This window comes from Pyrus communis, chromosome 13 (assembly GCF_041283825.1).
Source record: "Pyrus communis isolate YQ-2024b chromosome 13, ASM4128382v1, whole genome shotgun sequence".
Taxonomy (NCBI): domain Eukaryota; kingdom Viridiplantae; phylum Streptophyta; class Magnoliopsida; order Rosales; family Rosaceae; genus Pyrus; species Pyrus communis.
In genome coordinates, this window is record NC_142577.1 from 2,570,111 (window position 1) to 2,576,592 (window position 6,482).

The 6,482-nt window shown below is 37.7% G+C and overlaps 1 pseudogene; it reads right to left on the reverse strand.

Annotated features, from left to right (window-relative positions):
• Positions 1-3,142: 3,142 nt before the first annotated feature.
• Positions 3,143-3,978, reverse strand: LOC137735933 (cysteine proteinase inhibitor B pseudogene; annotated as a pseudogene).
• Positions 3,979-6,482: the final 2,504 nt, after the last annotated feature.

Consider the following 6,482-nt stretch of genomic DNA (forward strand, 5'->3'; position numbering starts at 1 on the left):
AATGAGATTAAAAGGGACTCACAAGGACTCTCCCTTGCTAGCAGACTTATTGAGAATGATAGGATTAGAGGGGACTAACTCCCTCACAAGTTTCTTTTCTCCTATGTTTTTACAAACGTCGAGAGCCACCATCGCTCCCCCTTGCTATCCTCTTCTCTCCTCGCTTTCTTCTCTTTCTGCTCTGCGACTTTTAGTTTTCCGATGACTGATCAGCGACTTTCAAACCTCTTTTTTGACTGTCTCTGACCTCCGTTGAGGCTCAATTGTGGTATGGACTTGTTCCTTACATTTTTAAATTCATTTTGGCTTTAGAATCATAGAGTTTTGTGAAGAATCAAGCTCAAAACGAGCTCTGAAAGTCGTCCTTACAACCTGCAATTTGCAAGCCTTCGTGAAAATGGTGAGTACTGCTGTACTCGCAGGCGCCTGGGGCTAGGTTCTAAAAAATGCTAGGTGCTAGTCAGGCAGCGAGCTAGCGCCTTGCGCTTGGCGGCTAGGCGGCCTAGGAAGATTTAGGTAAATTTCTTGTATATACTAAATGCATATTGGCACTTACAAAAAATTATACTTGTATGAAATCAATGAATAAGATAATAAAAGAATGATAATGCAAAAAAAGTATCCAACAAGTCCAAAATTTAAAAACGCATTAAGCATATATGCCATATAACCATAGTGAGAAGTATTGTAGGATGACACATGTACAACAAGTTCACAATTTAAAACAACATAAAATGGAAATAGGAGGAAAACAAGGAAATTTAGTAATGTAAGATACTTATCTTTAGCATCCCGGAATTAAGTTGATACACAACACACCTTTTCTATAAAATTAACAAAATTTCAAGGTATAATTAGAACCTAGACTTTAAACAAATTTCAAAAAAAAAAAAAAAAAAAAAAAAAAAAAAACCCACCCAGCCGCCTAGCCCACCTAGAGCCACCCTGATTTTTCTAGCCGTTTTGCACAAAATTGCCTCGGTTCCAAGGCTCCTAGGCGGTTGCCTAGGGTACTTTTTAGAACAATGGCGTGAGGTAGCCACATCGAGTGGCGCGTGCAGCAACACGTGGAGGAACCCAAGGTCCTTTCTTAGGTTTCTTGACGTGCCTAATCAAATATGCCCTCTGTTTTCTAAAATTTGATCATTTTAAAATTGTTTTTTTTATTAGTTGTACTTTGTACAAATATGCAAATTTACGTTAGTACGTTATATATTAATGTAAATGGTTTCGTTTCTAGGTGAAATGCATCGCCAGGATCTTCGATGCCCGCGAGGCGGGTTCGACCTGACGACATGATTGTGAGTGAGTCTTTGCTTTTAAATATTATATTTATTTAGTTTCCATATATATATTTAGTAAAAAAAATTCTACATTACACCCAGATTAGACTAATGCTTATAATAATTAGCAAAATAACTATGAAAGTGTCCTATATCCTATGGGGTGCACAAGTATGCGCACTATTATGGGATGCCTTAATTATAGTTGTGGCCATAAACAATATTTTGTTGACTATAATTATCGAATTACTGTTGCATGATCATATTTATGTTAAGGGCTCATCGTGCATGCTACACTGATGTTAGTACTCGCCCAGGCAAGGGCCAGTCTTCACGTGTATGTTCACATTGCACTGATACGCTCACTTTGGATCCATTGTATGTGCCAGTCTTATCTTAGACTGCTATAGGAAATTAAGAGTCGTATGTGACATGCATAGCACCAGTCTTCATGTGATTATAGTACTAGAGCGTAAATCATTATTACACCCATTCTTGTTCATGTCAAAATATCTTTGCATGACCTCCTATGTCAGTATATGTTGATGAGCACCATATATTATATGTTCGTTATGCGAGATACTGTGATCACCAGATATATGTTTTATATGTGAAATATTGCGATGTACCGTATTTATGAAATATTACTATTTATGGTAAGGGTTTTCATACTATATTTAGTATATATATTTGGAAACTATACTTGTTTTACGGCGAGGGGTTATATGTTTTCGAAAAGATTTTTACAAAACTTTATTTTCAAGCCCACTCACCCTTATTTTTCGAACCTCCAGGATATAGTGGCAGAGCTCTTGTGTCGACGAGGATTCCTGAAAAAAGTTGGTATAGGAGACTACTTCCGATGGTATAATTCTTATTCTACTTTACTGTACTTTACTTATGCTTTGACATCACGTGTGAAATGGGTTCAATCCTGCTCACATGCACACTCTTGCATTTAGTCACTTTTACGTTTAAATTTACTCATATTTTCCACATCACCACACTTTATGACTTCATCACCTTCCTGGTTGCAGCATAGATCGATTCGGAGTCCAGATGGACATTCTGGATCGAGGTGTGTCATTGTTGAATTTTCAAAATTTTCTAACTCAATGTGATCGTGGTCTTCCAACTTCAACACCAAGTGCATGTTTTACTTCAATTTTCGCGATTACACCATTGATGTTGTCACCATCGGATCTATCATTCGTCTACAAGGCTGAGTTCTTTGAACATTGGAGCTCTGTTTTCAATTTGAGTATTGGAAGAGAGAGAGAGAGAGAGAGAGAGAGAGAGAGAGAGAGAGAGGGTTATGGTATGGGTTCTATATGTTACACATTTTTTTTCATTTTTTTTTTTTAGTGTTTTTAAGTGAGTTAAAAGCATTTGAAAGAGAGAGATGTAATGCAATCAAACTTGAAGATTGGAAAAATCTCAAACCTGTATGCCAATCCACATATATGCCAATCCTATGTGGATTGATATATGAATATTCCGTTGCCAAATTTGACATATGAGAAAAAAGTAATGGCAATTAATTTTTTTAATTATTTTATTGTGTGAGCCCCACTAATGCATATTTATTTTAATAAAAAAAAAATAAATCCTTTAAATATCATTTACAACAAAAATTACATGGGTCGGTGAAAGAAAAAAAAATTATGACATTACTACGTTAATCATTAATTAACATGTAACATTTATTTTTAACCTCTCTTTTATGATGTGCTCTAATGGACACGTTCTTAGCAGCGGACGCCTCAAACTTTAAAATAGGGCATAGGGTAAGGTTTTGGATGTTCGAGGATTTGAATTAAGCTATTTTTCAAACAAAAGAAAAAGATACACATTCATCATTGTATCTAATAATACTATTTGTGCATTCAATTCTATGGCAGAGATTGATAGAACAAAGACTAGTAATTACAAACATTACATTAACTGGTATTAGCATAAGTTAATTACTACCATTTATTGATACCCACATTCCTTTTCGCACACCACGCCTCCCAACACAAATAAAAAAGGGAAAGAAAAACACGAGAAAAAGAAGAAAAAAAAACATGAGATACAACGAGATTAGTAATCTAGTACAAGCTAACACAAACACAGATCCGAGATCAGACACCCCCCAAAACCCCAATTCAAACATTATGAATTGGAATTGGAATTCGAATCAATCAATTGGGAGCATGAGGGGCAAAGTTGAGCAATTGCTTGGAACGGAGCCACGGCTTCACCACCACCTCCGAATCGAACAACATGTGCGCCCCATTCTTCACGGCCGACACCTTGAGGTAGTACTTGATGCCAGAAACCACCTGGCTCTGCGCCTCCACCACCTCTAAAAATTGAAGCTCTCCGCCGCCGTCCATCTTCCGGCTTGCCTTCTGCCTGCTGTTATATTCCGCCACCGAAAACCTCCCCAACTCTTGAACCTCCTTGTTCGACTTCACGTTCTCGATCTGCCTCCTTCCCCCGACCATGCCGCCGTACCCGTTCGACAAGACAAAGAGGAGGCAGATCAGAAGGGCAAAAATGGGAACTTTCATCATGATTTTGTATTTTTGTGGGGGAAATCAGGAAATTTATCGATTGGGTATGTGGGTTTTTCTGCGTTTTTGAAATTTGTTGCGGATGAGGATTGAATTTGATGAGGTTCTATATAAGACTATTTTTTGGGGGAAGATTGTGGAGAAAATGGGGGTGTTTGGACACGCAAATTAATACGGTGGAGATTGCAATACAAACGGCGTGCCGCGTCCTAGTTTGCTTGGAAAACGACGCATCGCAAACCACCCACCTACGTGTACGCGTAGCAACTGAGATCCAACGACGGGTGATGGGGTTATTTTTTTTTTCTCTTCAATTTCTGCTTTTTTTTTATTTTTTTTAATTTTTTTTACATTTCAAGCACATCGATATTTTTATAATAAAATAATGAGAAGTTCGGTTAAGTTACATAATGAACAATATAATTTAATATCGAATTCGCCATCCATGACATTCGAATCTAAAATCCCTCTCTTTCAAGTGAAGATGAATACCATCAGACCGTAGTACTAAGTGTCACATGATTTTTTGTTTTGTAGTTGCTTCACCAGATGACTATCTTTGCCTAATTAATAGTTTCTGAAATTTTGTTCAAAGTCACACAAGAAAATGTAGAATTTTGCTAGAACTGAGAACGATATTTTATTTAGAAATTTACGTTCACCAAAAAAATAATTAGAAATTCTTTTGACAAGACAATAATTGGGAATGGGCTATGTATTTTCTTTTAATATGAGCAGTAATTTACCAAAAAACTCTAAGAATGGGGAGAAGAGTTTGAACCAAAATGTAATGGTTTAAAGAGAAATCACCAAAGCAACCTCCACTTACAAAAATTTGGACAATGTTGTCAATTTATGCTTATCATCCTTGTGTAGGCCATGCTTTTTTTTTTTTTTTTTGTCATTCTAATTTTATTAGATAATAAAAGACTACTACAAGTTTTGAGTGTATTTTATTTTTTATTTTTTGAAAAAAAATTTATAATTGCGAGAGAGAAACTCGAACTTTAGTGTAGAGTCGCAAACAAAGTGTGGTGACCCATCCTAATTTATTATGTAATTTTCTCCCCGAGTGTGAAAATGACGAATATGCCCTCGTTGGCTAAGTGACGTGGATGTATGTGTGCAAATTTAAATTATCTTTCTCGCTGTCGTAATTAAATCGTAATCGACGTCATGAGTGCGTTGAAGCGAGTTAGAACCGAAGTGCAGTCGTAACGAAAAAATAACGATTATTTAAGTGCGTAACGGGTAATTTTTGAACTAACTTGATGGGTTTTTCCCTTGGCCCAATCAGGTAGTTTTTTTTAATTTTTCTTTGGGCCAATTACACATATAACTCTCTCTCTCTCTCTCTCACGGCATCCCAATAAGAAAATGTAATTTTCTTCTTCTGCCCAATCACTTACGCACACACGCATACACTCTTCCCTTTCTCTCTCATTCCCGACTCTTCTCCCTCCGTACACCTGAGACACCCCACACACAACCATCATCAAACTCACACGGATCGAACTTTTGGAAACCATCACCATTCTCTTCTTGACTTCACGATTACCACCATACCCTTAGTTTTCTGTTTTGGTGAGTTTTAGCTCGAAAACCATAAGCTCTGACACGATCACAGACGATTTACAAGGTTTTGAGGTTTGGGATGGTCTCTATGCAACTTCCCTAGCACTTTAGAGTAGATTTGGAGTGGAGTGGACATCAGAATAAGTGAGTGCAAAGTTGGCCGGATTTTCCAAAGAATTTTCCGATTGTTTTTCATTGGATTTTGGACTTCCAATAGAAACTGGCAAGTGCAGACGACGGCCGGCGAGGGCCGAAGGCGGAGGCCGACGGGTGACTAGAGAAGAAGAAGGTGAGACGTACCCCGAGGACTAGCGTGGACAAGCGAAGCTAGGGGCTACAATCCTGCTACTTATCAGTTCTAGGTAGCTGTTTATCTTTGGTGGCTCACGAGGACTACTCGACGGTTCTAACATTCCATTAAATATTGTAGGGATCCTCTCCTAGTTTGTATAATTAGTGTTTAGTTAGTTCGACTACACTTTGTGTTGCCTATACTTTGATATGTGGGTATCATATACTTGATCACGTTCACACACTTATATTATCTCTAGTTAAATAAGTTTAGTTTTGGTTTTTATTTATTCACATTTACTATCACTTCTGTTGCACACTTGGCCACGTCACCCTCACGTGACGGCTAGCATGCCTCCACTGCGGTCGGGGTGTGTCACAAAGTGTTGCTAATTTTCCTATTATTGGAGAACAACTTATTCAAAATAAATTAAAATAAATTTATGACCATTACAGCGTTTTGATCTAATAATACATCATAAATGATGTGAAAAAAGTTTACCCATAACATGTATTAAATAAATCGAACCACCATAAGACCGTAAACTGGTTTCGCATAATTGTTTATTCCTCGTATATTGTGAGGCTTATCGCCTTATGTGTATGGAGTTGATGGAGGGTGCATGGAGAATAGAAGGAGTATGGTGGCAGAGGCTGGCTTTGGTTTTATGTGAATCACACTTGTTCGTGGCAAAGATGGATTCGGCCCTTCGCATAACTCCCCAGGGGTGAATGGCACTTGGTGTATGATAGTTAGGCTTTTACTGCTTGGGCA